The sequence below is a fragment of the Cyprinodon variegatus genome, unplaced genomic scaffold (genome assembly GCF_000732505.1).
Source record: "Cyprinodon variegatus isolate N-32 unplaced genomic scaffold, C_variegatus-1.0 Scaffold190, whole genome shotgun sequence".
NCBI lineage: Eukaryota > Metazoa > Chordata > Actinopteri > Cyprinodontiformes > Cyprinodontidae > Cyprinodon > Cyprinodon variegatus.
In genome coordinates, this window is record NW_015150643.1 from 782,611 (window position 1) to 798,005 (window position 15,395).

A 15,395-nucleotide genomic window follows, 5' to 3' on the forward strand; every position below is an offset into this window, starting at 1 on the left:
ATGTGCTTCTCTGTGATCCTGACTGTGAACCTGAAGGCAAGCGGGAATTAAAGACATGAGCTTAGTTTTAGTTTATTACTAAAATGGACTCTGTAAAAAAATAAAAAATATGACCAAGTGAAGTAATAAAGGAGTCAAGATCTTCTATATTTGAAGTGTATTTATCACACCTGATCACACTGATGATGCAACATGAACAGATCACAGCAGCTCCAACATACGAAGGATTGTTTTTATTTTAGATCTAATGCAAAAGAGAAATGGAGTAATGGCTCATTGTTGATTGAAAGGCAAATTAAATCTTTTTCTTGCACATATTTACCGGCTTTCCAGATGTCAAACTTCACTCTGCAGGCTTTGAACTGATGCACACAGGCAGACGTTCGATGGTGCAACTTTTCATTAAAACCATCAAATCAGCCAATGGTTTTAGGTTCCAGCCAGTATTAAAAGCTGATATTTTAGTTTTAATCATTATATTATTTAATGCTATTATTATTTAGAACCACTGTTCCAGACAACCTACCTTGAATTATTTTTAAAATTTGATCTTAAAATAAGTACATTTGCCGTTAATTTGAGCAGATAATTATGATGATCTGCTAATGAAATTGCTATTATTGCCCTTAAAATATGAGTAATTAAATATACATTAGAAGTAAGATAATGGAGTTCTTTTTTTATTATAAACGCCTAATTTAATTTTCAAATCGTCTCACCTGCTTGAAACAAGAAAACATGCATTTGTTTCGATGAAAATCGAGCTATATTTAATGTTTTGCAATTCATGAGCTGCTATTTCTTTGATTCTTACAAAAATAAATAACAAAACCAACTCTGATTTAGAAGCATTAGTTTCTTGTTTTAAGAGTTCTCATTTAAAGAGCCCAAATTAACACTTAGATCTTCATTTAAGAAATCTTGTAGAGTAAACTAATCCTGCTGCGTGGACGGATAGAGTCTCTTGCTTCTGAACACGTTTTCACTTTTCCTTTTTTTGCAGAATGCAGATCTATTACTCACTACAACTTCACCTCTAATCCAGCTTCTTAACGTTTAGTCTGAGCAGAGAGAAAGTCTTGCAACTTTTCTAGCTTCTGTTAAGGGGGGGGTTCTTTCCTCCTTCATTCTTTGTTGTTAAACTTGGGGCCCCGTCTTGGATGGCCCCTGGGAAATGTGTGTTTGCGGCAGTAGACCAGGTCTGCTGAATACGTCCAAGGTCTTTGGGGGCCGGGGAAGAGGGGGGGTTTAAGGTACCTTTCTAAATTCTTTAGTAAAATAAATGTTTTACGTTGACTTTAAAACTTAAATCTGTGGTTTAGTACATCCTTTTTATTATATTCTGAGGAAGAAACACATTTAACCTTAGCTGCAGTTTTTCTGAGCATTTAATTCCTTCAGGCTTTGAAGTTTGATAGTAAAGACAGAACCGTTGTTTAATTTTGAGCTTTCCTGGTTCGAGCCTTATATGCTAATTATTTTACTATTTTATCATCAGCTATGCTTACATCATCCTGAATTACTGTATTATTGCCCTTTCTATGTTAGATTGAGGCAATTTCTCCTGTCATTTTTACAATGATCTCCTTTGCTGTAATGGCACCAAAGGATGTTTTAGCATCGTCTTTTTAGCCCATTTCCCCGACTGCTTCCCTTCAATTCACTGGAAACTTGATTTGTCTGTTTAAAAGTCACTTTGCTCACAGCGACTCTTGTCCCTGCTTGTCTGTATTTTGTTTTTTCCATTTTCAGGCTTTAATGCGTGGAGAAAAAAAATCCAGCCTCTTGCAAAACTCCATGTTGATTTACCTTCCTGAGGGCCTCTCTCTTGCCTTGCGGCTGTTTCCTGCCAAACAGCTAGAACAGCTCATTAAAATTGACATGTTTTCCTAATTTGACAACAGAATCATTGCTGCTATTGCAAAACAAAAGTTAAACTTTTTTCTCAAAATTAAGAACAAAGCTAACAAAGAATTGTGATTTCTCGCCAGGACTAAGCAGCATTGAAATAGTTTGATTATTATGTGTCTTTTTTATGCTACACAGTGAAAGTCTGTTGTAACTCCAGTAACAATAGATCTATTAACTTGTGTAATAAATCCAACAATAGTTTACAAATCAATTCAACTTCATTTTAATTTTTTTTCAACTCCATCATAAAAGAGCCTTCCTAAAAGGAGCAACAAGTTTAATTCCTCCTGGCAAGTAAGTGATGCAGTTGCGCTCACCTGTTCTTTGTTCCATTTGCCAGACGGTTGACAGTTCCGCTAATGCTAACCAAACCAAACATTTAAACTACCAGCTGAGAAGAAAAGCGGTATCCCCCGCGTTCAGTTTTGCTCCCTGAGTGAACAACTTGACTGTAGTTCCCATATAGAGGATGGCTTAGAGGCGCTAAGAGGCAAAAGAAACTTTTTAGTTGAACAAAGTGATACAGGAGCACCGCCACACTTATAAGAATGCAAGGCGAAATTTGTTTGGTTTTTGCAATGCGAATATAATCAGGAAGTAAATGTGAGTTTGGCTTTATGCAAAAAAATGGAAGATGGAGAAAATTATGCTGAGAAAGGATAAAGTAGGGAATGCTCTGAAGAGGTTTCTAGGTTTAAAAAAACAGTTTTAATTTAGCCATAGAAGGGATGTTAATTGTTCTCCTTTAGCTTCAGCTCAGTCATAGGGTTTGGTGCTCTCTACACAGAGAACTTCCCCGATGGTTCGCTGTCCACCTTCAATCTCCCGCTATTAGCCTCCAGAGTGAGTCTGGTGCTCTCTCTGCCTGGTGGACTTCTCCAATCTCTGGCCGTGGTTCCTTAGCTCCAGAGTGGTGCACGACTGACCGCTTTGCCCTCTTCTGGTGCTCTCTGCCAGTCCTTTCTCGCTAGTCCTGTCAGAACTCCAGAGCATTGTCTCTCCTTACCTTTAGCTCGATAGAAAGAGGCCATAATTCAGCTGCAGCTCCTGGATTCCCTGAAGTAGAAGCACCTCTGAGGATCTGAAGGACCCAGGGGCACAAGAAGCTTTGTTCGGCTTTCCAAAATAAATAAAGCACTGCGACTGAAAATCAAGGTTCGTCCTGTTGAGGCAAACCCTGCAGATTCAATGACATAAGCAAGGCATGTTTATTTGCATAGCACAAATCAGTACAAAGACCATTGAAAGTTTACTTTACTATTTTCTTTGCTATGACCTGTGAAAAAAAAATGGCTCTGTTTTAAAAGTTTCCCTCTTTGTCTGAATCCGTCAAGCCTTTTGGGATCAGATGGATTTCTGTTAGGTACTTCTACACTTTTATATAGTCCAGAAATAAAATAAAAAAAATGCACGACATGTTAAAGATTACGTCTTCATCTTTTGGTGAGTTTTTTTTATTTCTTTTTTCTTATTGACAAAACTTTCCCAGGCAGTCGCAGGCCATTTGACTGCAGCAATTTCAGTGATTTATTCCTCCTCCGCTCTGTCAGCTAAGTGCCTAAACATGTTTTTTTTTGCTCTTACTGCCTTTAAAGCTCTCATCATGATGAAACACCCACTCACCACCCTTCCATTATCTAAATATCATGTCTCTAAATTACATTTTCTATGTCATCCTTCCAACAGCTCTGTCTGCCCTCTTACTCAGTTTTCATTATAGAGCCTGACGCCCCCCCTCACATTTTTACACGGATTGAGTTGGTGTGATGAAAAGCTGCCTCATCCAGCCTTTCATTTTTAGTTTCACCCTCTAACCTCTGAGTGAAACCAACCGTCTCGGCTCTATCTCATCAGAGCAAATCCATTTGATTTCAAACTCTGCTTTGTTTAAAAGTTACCATGGCTGTGGATTATAAAAATGATACGTCTGTGCTTTATCAGTGCAGACTGTGAATAATTAACTCTAAGAATCAGACATTGCAGGAGATTTGGAAAGTGACTTTCCGCCAGTGAGATCATAGAGAAAATGTTTTTCTGTAACTATTTACCCGCCTTCCTTAGGTGTTTCTACTTTCTCTCCATTAGTTGAAATCACAGCAGGGTGCGTTTTAGGTTAAGGCTATGCAAACGCATAGATAAGGAAACAAGTTTCTCAACATTTTTAAATGATAAAAACCTTTCATTCATAGGTATCCACCTGAAAAAGTATTTTCCCATAAAATAGAGTCAATTATTCATAAATAGAGGCTATGTCTGTGTCATCTAAACTAAATCCATCTGTGTTGGTGTAAATAATGCATCATAAAGACCAAATAGCAAAGCAGACAGATCAGGGAGAAAGTCTTTACTTTTTCTTCTTAGATACATGGTGGTGGCAGCAGCAGGCTGTGGGAATATTCCTCCAGTAGTAGAGACGGGAATCTTGTCAGAGTCGATTACAACATCTCGTTATTAACAAAAATTCATGAGTAACTCTCTTGTCACTCGATTTGAAGTTCTGTTGTCATCCATTGTGAAATGCCTCAGCTTATACTCAGTCAACTGCGTCATGGCAACTAAGAAAAGTTCAGTTTTAGAAAGAAATTGAACTTTTTTTTTTCCTCAGTTTTTCTGGAAACATTTTTAAACCTATGAGTTGGAGTTCTTGGATATATCCAAGAGGAACTCAGAAGGACTTTCTCTAAACATAACAACCAGCGTATTTCAGACCCCAAATCACTCAAATAAAAACCGATTCATCCCAAAAAATGGAACACCTGAACCAAGGCTGAGCGCTGTTGTATATGCGGACAGGTCCAATGGGGGCAGCTCTGACACCTAGATCAAAGAAACCAAACTACAAATACTACACAGAACAGGGGAGCTATTGGTAGGCAGCATTGGACCTGGACGCTCCCGCATGCATCTAAAGCTGCTTTTCGCAGGTTTTTCAAAACCCGGTTGACCCGCTAACAATCGGCTTTTGGCTTTTTTTCCCCATTTGACCAAAAAGCCAGGTCCAACCCACTGCTGGTAAGCTACGTGGCCACTGTCCGCCACCACTGTGTGTCTTATGATAGCATCACGCTGGGTGAGCATTCATGATGTCGACAGTGCGACGGAAATCAGGGAAGTAAATAATGGAGAGCAAAATGGATGGAAGCCAAGGCGTAGTCAGTATTGTTTATCTGTCCGAATCCCTCTCACCAGAGCTGCGACATGTTTATCGAATGTAAACTGAGTTGTTTCCGCTTGTTAGATCAGAAGCGACTGGCGCTGGTCTGCTGATGTTCATATGTTGGATGAGCGTTGGTGTCAAGTAATTTAGCGGGTCATCCCGGGTCTGGTATTCCCACAGCATGCCGATCAAAGCCGAGGCCCATTTTAACGGCAGTCGCTTGCAGAGCTATTTGACCCGGGTAGACAAGCTTCAGTGAGCTGTTCCCATTGCCACTAAAAGCTGATTGTTCCCAGGTTTAAACGGGTTTTACGGCCGGTATGAAAGGGGCATTAGCTCCAACTGTCTGCAAGTTTAGCAGAGACCAGGTTTATTAACCGCTCATTTGCTGCAGGACGGAGGCTATCACAAACCGCCTCTACCCCTGATTCGGTTGAGAGGCTGAAAATACACGCACAATCATGACAGAATGGTTTAGATCAAAGCAGCCTTGTGTAAGAATTGCCCAGTCAAGGTCCAGACCTAAATCTAATTAAGAATTTGTGGCAGTAAATAAACTAAATGCTGTTTATAGAGGTTTCCTTTAAATCTGCCTGAACCAGATCGATTTTCCAAAGAGTATACAGAGGGGTATACAAGATGGGAAATTTTCTAGAAACATCAGTGGCTCTGTCTCTGCAGAGCTTTGTGTCGGTTTTTCACCCCAAATCCAATTTAAACCCATCCAAGTTTGTGCTTATGGCTTAAAAAAACTGTGGAAAATGTTGAAAGGGCAAAAATACTTCAACAGGGAAGTGAGGTCATGTGAGGCTGAGGTGGATGGTAGCAGGAGTCAGTCACGATTTCATCATCAGCTCTCCTCTCATGACTTTCTAAGCACACAACCTCCCACATCTGCCTGCCTGTCCATGTCCTGCCATGTCATTACTGAGCCCGCAGTTGACAGAATCGTGAGCAGAACCCGCAGACTCTTTCTGGTTAAAGGGTTCATCGATACTCTGAGCTTAAAGCAGCTGTGGCGAACTGTAGATTAGATCCCTGCAAGCAGGGAGCGGGGAGGTGTTCATGCACAGCAGCTCGGCTGCATCCAGAGACAGAACGGGGGGGAATTCCACAGCCATGACATAAGCAGGTGCAACTAAAGCTGGCGGCTCAGATTGACAAAAACAAAAAACTGCAGAGAGTCCGATAAAAGGCATTCCTGCATAGCTTTGAGTTGTCTGGGGTTGTTTGTCCCGCCACCTTCGTGACTCATCCAGAGCACATTGTCTTTCTCTCTTCCCTCAGGCTGGTATGTTGCTTAATAGCTGGTGACCTGAGTTAAGGCCTCAGTGCTAATACTCAGGAATCTGCACCGCTACACACAGACGCAGTCATCGCCTCTTTCTGCTTTCAGACGGATGAAAGAGGGTGACTGCAGCGATGACGACAGCTACCAAAGGTTCAAGAGCAATGCATGGTCCTGCACTTCTTCCGCCAAAAACAATAGACCACACCTCCACCCTCTCCCTCTTACCCAACCACTCTTATGACCATATAAGGCAAAAAAAGACAGGGGAAGCCAGCGACTGCTGCTGCTGCTGAACAAACTGAGAGAGGAAGAGCTGCCAGAATTCTTTCACAGACTCTGTCTCAGTTTGCCTGCTTTTTCTCAGGGCCCTGAAACTCTTCATGTTTGCTTTTAGTTTGTTTGAAATGATATCGCTTGTCGGCAAGTTAGTAAGTGCTCTGAGACAAGGGGGGTGTGAGTGAGAGCCAGGCTGTATCTGCAGCAGTAGCAGATCTGGAAGGGCCTCAGATGATTCTGTGTTGATTGTAAATATGGAGCCATATTTGCAGGTTAAACACGGGCCGCCCTCCACGCCGTTAGGTGTACCATCTGTTACTGACGGAGGAGGTGATCTTCCAAAATATTCAAACAATTTAAACCTGCTTTAGATTTAGTTACACAACAGCTTCAAACGTTGGATTGGAATTTGAGGCAAATTATACAATATATGGAAAAATATTACCGTATTTTCACGACCATAAGGTGCACCGTACTAAAAGGCGCAGTCTCAGTTGTGTTTGCCATTAGTGTATTTAACACACACATAAGGCGCACCGGATTATAGGGCGCGGGTTTTATATACCGGTACATGTCCTCTACTACGTTTAAATACCTCTACTGCGTATTTAAAAATAGAGCGGGAGCAAAACTGAGTATGACTGTGCTTTATTCATGTATTTATTACAAAGTATTAATCAAACCTAGGAGCTGGCCGTGAGACAGACACATCGCAGATGACACAGAGCGCTGTGATCACTCCTCTGAAACAGTTTATTGACGCCTAAATTAACTTAAAATGCAGAAATCTGCCGGCAGAATATGTTCGCTTTTATTATCCTGGTGCCTGCAGTTTAGATTGTACCAGTTAGTTCTGACGCTGAAGCAGCTTTGCTGCCCTGGCTGCGCGGTGCAAAAGAGTGTCTGACGCGCGTTGGGCGGAGCTACTCTATCCTTTCTTTGCCTTGCAGCTATATTTGCTGTGATCAGTGGGAATAAAGTAGTTTTAATATGTTTTTAAGTGGGAAAATCCACCTGAAAACTTAATTCAACAGCAGCCTCTGGCCGGGTCGCCTCCTCGCGGTTCACCGCGGCGGCTGGTAGGTGTTTTTCATCAAAATAATCCAAACTGCAGGCACCAGGATAATAAAACCGAACATATTCTGTCGGCAGGTTTCAGCATTTTAAGTTAATTAAGGCGTTAATAAACTGTTTCAGAGGAGCGATCACAGCGCTCTGTATCATCAGCGATGTGTCTGTCTCGCTGTCAGCTCCCAGATCAGCTTCTCTGATTGGTTGATGCGGCGCGTCGAGCAGCAAAACTTAAATTTTTCCATCTCAAACAGCAGCGCGTTTGCGGCGTGTTACGCGCGTCAGATGCATAAACGCTCCCGACGCACTGCGCCTGCTGCCCAAAATGCACTGCGGGACCTTCTGCTGCGCCTTGACGTGCGTCAACCATTGACTTTGCATGTAAACTCGCTGCTCCTGCTGCGCCTGCTGCGTCCGGTGTGAAAGCAGCATTACTTTGAACGGCCGTTCACACCGATGTCGAGCAGTTGAAGTTCCTTTGTCAGACCTCCCGCAATAACAGCAAGCACAGCGTTCATTTGTTTCACCATGTTTTTCACATTGGCTGTGAGATGGGCACGCATGGAGTCACAGATTAACAGCAATGGTGATGAGTGGAAAAAACCACCTGGTCTCCTTACATTCACCTCCCTCAGCCACGCTTTCATCATCTCCTCAATGAGGAGATGAGGAGTTCTGCATAAAGCACATACCTGTTCTTTTATACACAATCCACGCCCACACTTCCCCCTTTAACGTTCTCATGGTGGTCTCAACAACGTCCGCAGTAACAACACACATAGGGCGCACCGCACATTTTGAGGGGAAAAAAAGACGTTTATATGCGCTTTATAGTCGTGAAAATACGGTAAATAAAAAAAAAAAAGTGGCGCTTCTTCCAGCTTAAAACATCTAAATAATATAATTCCTCTTTTTAAATCAGCCCAACTATCAGACATGCAGCATTGAGAGCATCTGATTACATCAGTTTTCACATCTTGGGTTGGATTTGTTCTGAACTTTGACTTGTCCAGCTGGAAAGTTAACCTCTGCTCCCATTAATGGGTTTTCCTCCAAGACCAGTGGCGATTCTACACTAAATTAGGTCCAGTGTTTTTTCATATGGGCACAGACCCATAAAGCAAAATAGCTCCTTCAATATTTTCTTTTTTTCTTTTTTTTATTATAAATTTTAAAATGTAAGATGTAAAAACATACAATGACTTAAATCAATAAAGGTTTTTGTGCCGTTTGCCCCTGTTTAGAATAAATCCTCTCAAGGTGTGTTTATAAACTCTGACCAGGTTTTGTATCCCTGGAGAAAAGCATCCCCACAGCATGATGCTGCCATCTCTATGTAACACATTGGACAGGCTTTATTCAATTATTGTTTCAGTGTTTACTTTCAGATTCACACAGAGAGGTAATTACATTTTTAGTCTCTGGACAGCTGTATGTCTTAGTTCATGCATTCCTCTTTACCTCTGAGGTCTTTACAGAACATCTGGATTTATAATGACATTAAATGACACACAGGGGGGTTCTATTTACTGGTGACTTGTGAAGGAGTCTCATTGCCCTGGAGTTGTTTCATCACTATAGGAGTAAAGTATGGCTGAATATTAATGTATGCTGCTAATTCCAATTTTTTTAAGGCTTTTACCTTCTGAATAATTATGGACTGAGGGTTTTAGGGTCTCCGATAGTATTGTGCACAAAGGGCATGGTGCTATATTTTTTGCAGATATCCATTGCTTCGTCTTTTTTTTTTTCTTTTGACTAATAGTCGTATTGGGTGAAGCAAGCTGTGATTATTTTTAATATTTATAAAAGACATGATTGCTTTTAGATAAAATAGGAAATCTAAGTTACGTTTTAGCTTAATGCTTCTTTTTAATAAGCATTTATTTCTAAATGTCTTTTTATATCCAGAATCCAGAGGTTCTGAGTTCGAGCCCCACTCCCTACGCTCTGGGTTTCCGAGCGAAAACCCTTAACCCCACACTGATCCCAGGGCGCCGCACAATATCAGCCCACTGCTCCCCAAGTGGATGGGTTAAATGCAGAGGTTAATTTCTCCAATGTTAGATCAGTAAAGTTGAATTATTGTTATTTATTATTAAATGAGATATGGGTCTATTTAAAAAAAAAGGAAACCAACATTTTTTAAGCCTCTTTTCATGTTTTCAAAGTACAAACACTGACATCAGCTGTTACCAAAATGATTAAACATGCTACTACTTTAATATTAAATATAAATAAGGAAAATTAACCAACAATTCATGCATGATACATTTATGAATAAATAATCATGTGATCTTTTAGGGTGGTTATAATGACTGGATCAGAATTTTGAAGGTAATAACCACCCAGGAAAAAAAAAAACACCTTTCATATAATAAATAATTAACAAAACAAATATCAATTCCCAGTAAAATAAACTTCAGATAGAAAAATCAGACGATGAACAAGGAGGAATTTTCTAAAAGGGAGAGAAGAGCTGTGCTGCATTTTTTTCCTTCACCCCACATTCCTCCGTTCTGTGAGTCAACAAATGTCTTATCAATACTTCCTGTGTGCTGATTAGTAAGGAAAGGACAGAAAAGCTGAAGGCAGGATGAGACCAAAGGACAGAAGGCAGGATAAACAACCACCCACTCAGACGTTACAGCATTATCTCACAAGCTGCTCATAAATAACCCTTGTAGTTCTGGTCCTTCTGGCTGCACACAAACAAACACCCTGCTCTAAGATCTTAAAAGGCTGTGCAACCTACAAGAAGACTCGTAAATATTCTTAGAAGTTTGTTTTTATTGAGAAAAAAATGAGGAATCAGAGGCAAGTCAGGTAAGGAGATGTAGGTCAGCCCTCCCCTCCCGGGTTTGACGTGAATCTAAGCTCTATAAAGGTCCAGACTCCCGTTGAAAAGCTCATGCGTGAATTTTCGCACACATGAATTCACATAATTAAGTGGGTGAAAGTAGAGGGAGGGCTTTAGGTGGTTAAGAGCGCCACTCAATCAACATGCGGTCTCTGAATGGGCTCCTTTCTTGCAGAGTCAATGATATAATGGTTTTTAGCTGCAACACACCCTGAATTACAGACACACCCTGCTGCTATTACAACCAACCTAGCGAGGAAGTTCGAGGAAAGAGGGAGGAAGAAGGAGGGAGGAAGAAGGAGGGAGGAAGGCGTTGAGGTCAGAGGTGTCCATATTTGGTCATTCAGGCCTGCTTTTTTTTTTTTTTTTACTCCAACATCTCTGACCATTTTCCTTTTTCTGTTTGTTTTTGACACTTTTACACCAATGATAGAGAAATGTTCCACATTTCTGTACTTTTTCTCCTTACAGCATCTGGTCCTGCTCAAGAAAACAACCTTTGACCTTTCAAGCTGATATTTTAGCCTCCTTCTATTCAGTAGGGAAGGGAGAGAGTTATTGAATTTTCCAGGCATGCTGGGTAGCCACTGTTTCCCTCTCCTTACATGGAATGCCAAGCGGCTAAACATATGGGAAAACCAATGGAAACATTCCTGTGACACCCGCACACAGTGAGCAAATACTGTGCTAAAAAAAGGGATTTAATTTAAAGTTGTCACTGGATGCCAGCAATGCCTTGCAGTGATATTAGTGAAGGGAAAATGGTTTGGAAGGTGTGTGGAATGTGTAGTTTATGCAAAAGCTCCCAGCAGTGTTTGCATCAGGTCTTGTTATTCCTGTTTCTTATCTGAGAGGACTTGCTAAGTGCAGCTGGAAGACAAAACAGAAGAGAGGTCAAGCTTTGTGTTCTTCTTTTATTAGAGCTACCTCATTCCTCTAAATCATTTGATCTCATTTTTACCATTTAAAGCCTGTTGTTCCTAATAAGCAACAAACCGTTTGTATTATGCTGCAAAAAATTTTAATCTAAGTAAAATTTTCTTAAAATAAGAAAGTTTTTCTTGAATTGAGCAGGTAAGTATGACACGTTGCCATTGGAACAAGACAATATACATTTAAAATAAGAGAAAAACAATTGCAGTCTCTTATTTCAAGTGCATAATATCCAATTATCTTATTTTTAGCGCAAAAAATGCTCATTTCATTGGCAGATCATCTTATTTTCCTACTCATATTAAGGGTAAATACACCTATTTTAAGAAATTTTTACTCATTTTCAGAACATTTTTGCAGTATAGGCAACCACTATAGCTTTTTTGCATCACCCCAGTGCGAGTCACAGTGTATGTTATTATATAGTTATAACTGCTGTTACAAAATATACTTTACCTTCATTTTTATTTATTTAGTAACATTATTTATTTTAATATAGTATATCATTGAAGGGGAAAAAATGCACAAAATGCAATTTTATATGTACATGTCGACCAATTCAGGCTTCAAGAGGTTAAATTAGTAATATTAAACAATCACTGCTTTGTTATTTTTTTAAAGGATGAGAAAATTAGATATTTTTTCCCCCAATTTGGGGTTCAAAGAATGAGAGAAAAGAATTTTTCTCCGTTTTCCCCTTAATACCCAATATGTTTGCTGTATCTTCAAAAGGTTAGCAATAGCTGCAGTAATTAAGGCCTGAGTTGCAGTTATTGTAGTAAATATTTTTGACTTTGGTGTCTTCATATGTAAAATGCAAAGAAACTTACTTACTAGCTTATATATTTTATATATGTACTTTTCAGTATGTAAACCACATATAAACTGTAATAAATTTATGCCCTGCTTCCTACTGGCCTACATACAGTAGATCGGGTTTGTTAAATGAGCCCTTGAATATGGAGACAGCTGTAGTATGGGGCAGCTTGTTTCTTTTCAATTTGCAGAAGAAACATTTATCTGAAATGATTCAAATAATTCACTTATATGCAAGAAAGAAAAGCCATACATTGCAGCAAAGTGTAAAAGCATCTTTAGGCTAGCTTAGGCTTACAGCCAGTTAGAAGAGGGATTCGTTCAGCTGATTTTGGCCAAAACTCTCATCTAAAATGTGTCAGAATGCCGTATCGCAGTATTTAACTGTCTGCTCTTTCCAATAAATACCACAAAAACTTCCCCATACTCAAACTGTAAGAAGTAATTATTTACATAAAGATTTACGAAGGCTTTGATGGAGAATGTTTCAGACTGAATCTCATATCTTGTGTATCATGGGCCCAGCTTGTTTCATTTAGCCAGGAAGGAAACCATCTTATTTCATGGTTTATAAACAAATTATAACTGCAATTAGAAACACAACAATGAATTTCAAGGCAATAACGTGGTTATAACTGAATAACAATAGCATATATGCCTTGATATAATTGGAGATCTCACAGGTGTTTCGTTTTTTTCATTAGAAAAAATAGAGACGTCAATGGTTTGATCAGATAAAGTGGTTCAAGTCGATTATTCAACATATTCTAGAAATGACAAAGTTGGCCTTTAAAAATTGGAAAGATAACCGAAATGTAAATATTATTCAAAGTTATTTTTCCCTAATAAGCTCTCTTTAGTAAATTAACATTTCCCTTTAGCATAATACTGGTAGCTAATGCTAGCTAGCATGCTAAAATAGCAAACTAGCTTAATCTACCTGTGTATTAGGGACTTTTAGCAAAATAGAAATTAATGTTGGTCATTTTTAGCTAATGTTTTAGCTAATAGCAGTTTAAATAATGCTAGCACACCAGTCACACGAGTCATTTAATGTTAGCTAAATGTAAATGTTAGCCAACTTGAGTAAATTAAGTAACTAATGAGCTATTATTGGCTCTTTATTATCTCTTTATGCTCTTTCACTTGTGACACAATGATCTATCATGGATGACCTCTCCTTGTCTTTATGTGTCTTTTGATCTTTCTTTGTTTCTTTTTGCCAAACAAGTATCTTTCATGAACATTTTTTTAAAAGCTGAAGTCTCCCTGATAACCTCAGAGTGACCAGTCCTGAAACCAGAATCCAATCTGACACCAGCTGACCCTAACCCCTGATTAATAACATGATAACCTATTCTTAGAAGTAAGGGAATTGGTTCATAAATAATAATAGATGGGCTTTGTTTCTTTTATTTCTAGTGAACTATTAGTGTCCAGAGACCCACATATAAGGTTTTATTTTAAGGCTGATACAGATTCTGGGGTCATTCTTTGGGCCGATTCTGCTCTCTTCCTCTATTTACATGATATGAATGTTTAGAAGGGCAATTTAAATTATCTCCAAAACTAAACAAACTTTTTGGGTTGATTCATTATCAGTTAAACACCCACCAACTTTAAATTTTAAAAGCATCTACACAGATTTGTGTTTTAGCTAATAAGTGGAATTCAAGTTGTTTTATGTTTTTTTCTAGAAGGTCATCATAAGGATGTTACTCATATAATCTCTATGGCAACTGAACAGTATCTGTGCTATTTGAGTTCATCAGCTTATCCATGATGATTGAAAATGGGGTGTGGTGGCCTAGAGGTTAGAGCAGTGCGCTTGTGCTCTGAGAAATTTGCAAGTACCCGGTTTGATCCCCACTCCCTGCACTCTGGGTCCCTGAGCAAGACCCTTCACCTCCGCACAATGGCAGCCCATCGCTCCTCAAAGGGATGGGTTAAATGCAGAGGTGAGTTTCTCCTGTGTGAGATTAATAAAGTTCAATAAAAAAATGATTAATAAAGTTCAATAAAAAAATGCCCAATAAGTTCAGTTGAATTGTTCTATGTTTTTTTTTTTTTTTTTTTAATCTATTTCTTCTTTTCAGCTGGTTAACAAAGTAGGACAGTTTTATATTTTTTATTCATATGGAAGTGAGGAGAACTCTCTATATTTGTTTGCTAATGTCTGGCTGCTGGTTGTGACAGGAGAATTGGCTCTGAGCCTTAATTTCCTCTCTAGCTCAGAGATTCTGGTCTGAATTCCACAGAAGTATTTGAAGAAAACAGGTTCATTTGTCACCGTTCCATTCTGCAGATGTTTTATGCTTGCGCACATTGTTAACCCAACCTCCTCCTTCCACTGAGGGCAAAGCCCCTCCTTTCAGTTCTCATTTGAAGTCTGTCCTACACAGAACTTGATTTAACTGACATAAGTAGGTCTTATCTCACATTTTCCCCTCTTTTAAAACCCATATTTCATGGGAAGAACATTCCTTACTGGGGTAAAAAGCAAAACAAATGTCAAGAGTGATCTGGCAGTTAAAGTGTTTTCCTTTGCCCTATTTAATTAGATCATCACCTGCAGCAGTTTCCATGTGCAGAGAACGTGTCCAGTCACGAACGCATGTTCACCTGTTTGACTAGTGGGAGTAAATCATTTTACTATACCGCATCGGTGCGCTACTCCCCGGCTCAACATTTTAAAAGGAAAAATGAAGAATAGTAGATTTACTCAAACCAGAATGTATTAAAGATGGTTTAAAATGGAAATGGTTTTTTAAATCATAATGCAGTCCCTTCATAAATGTTCACACGGTTTGAAATATTTTTTATTTATTTATTCTTTTTTTATACATTGCAACAACAAACTACCATGTTTTTAACTGGGATTTTATATGATAAAAAATATGCCTGATTATGTAAGAGAAAAGAGTTTTTTTTCAACTTTTGCAAATCTTAGATCAGAGATCTGATTGTTCCTTATGTTCCTAACAGAGCACTTCGATCTCAATCTGCAGGTTTACTAGTGGTTCCTAGAATTTCTAAAAGTAGAATGGGAGGCAGATCTTTTAGTTATCAGGCTCCTCCCC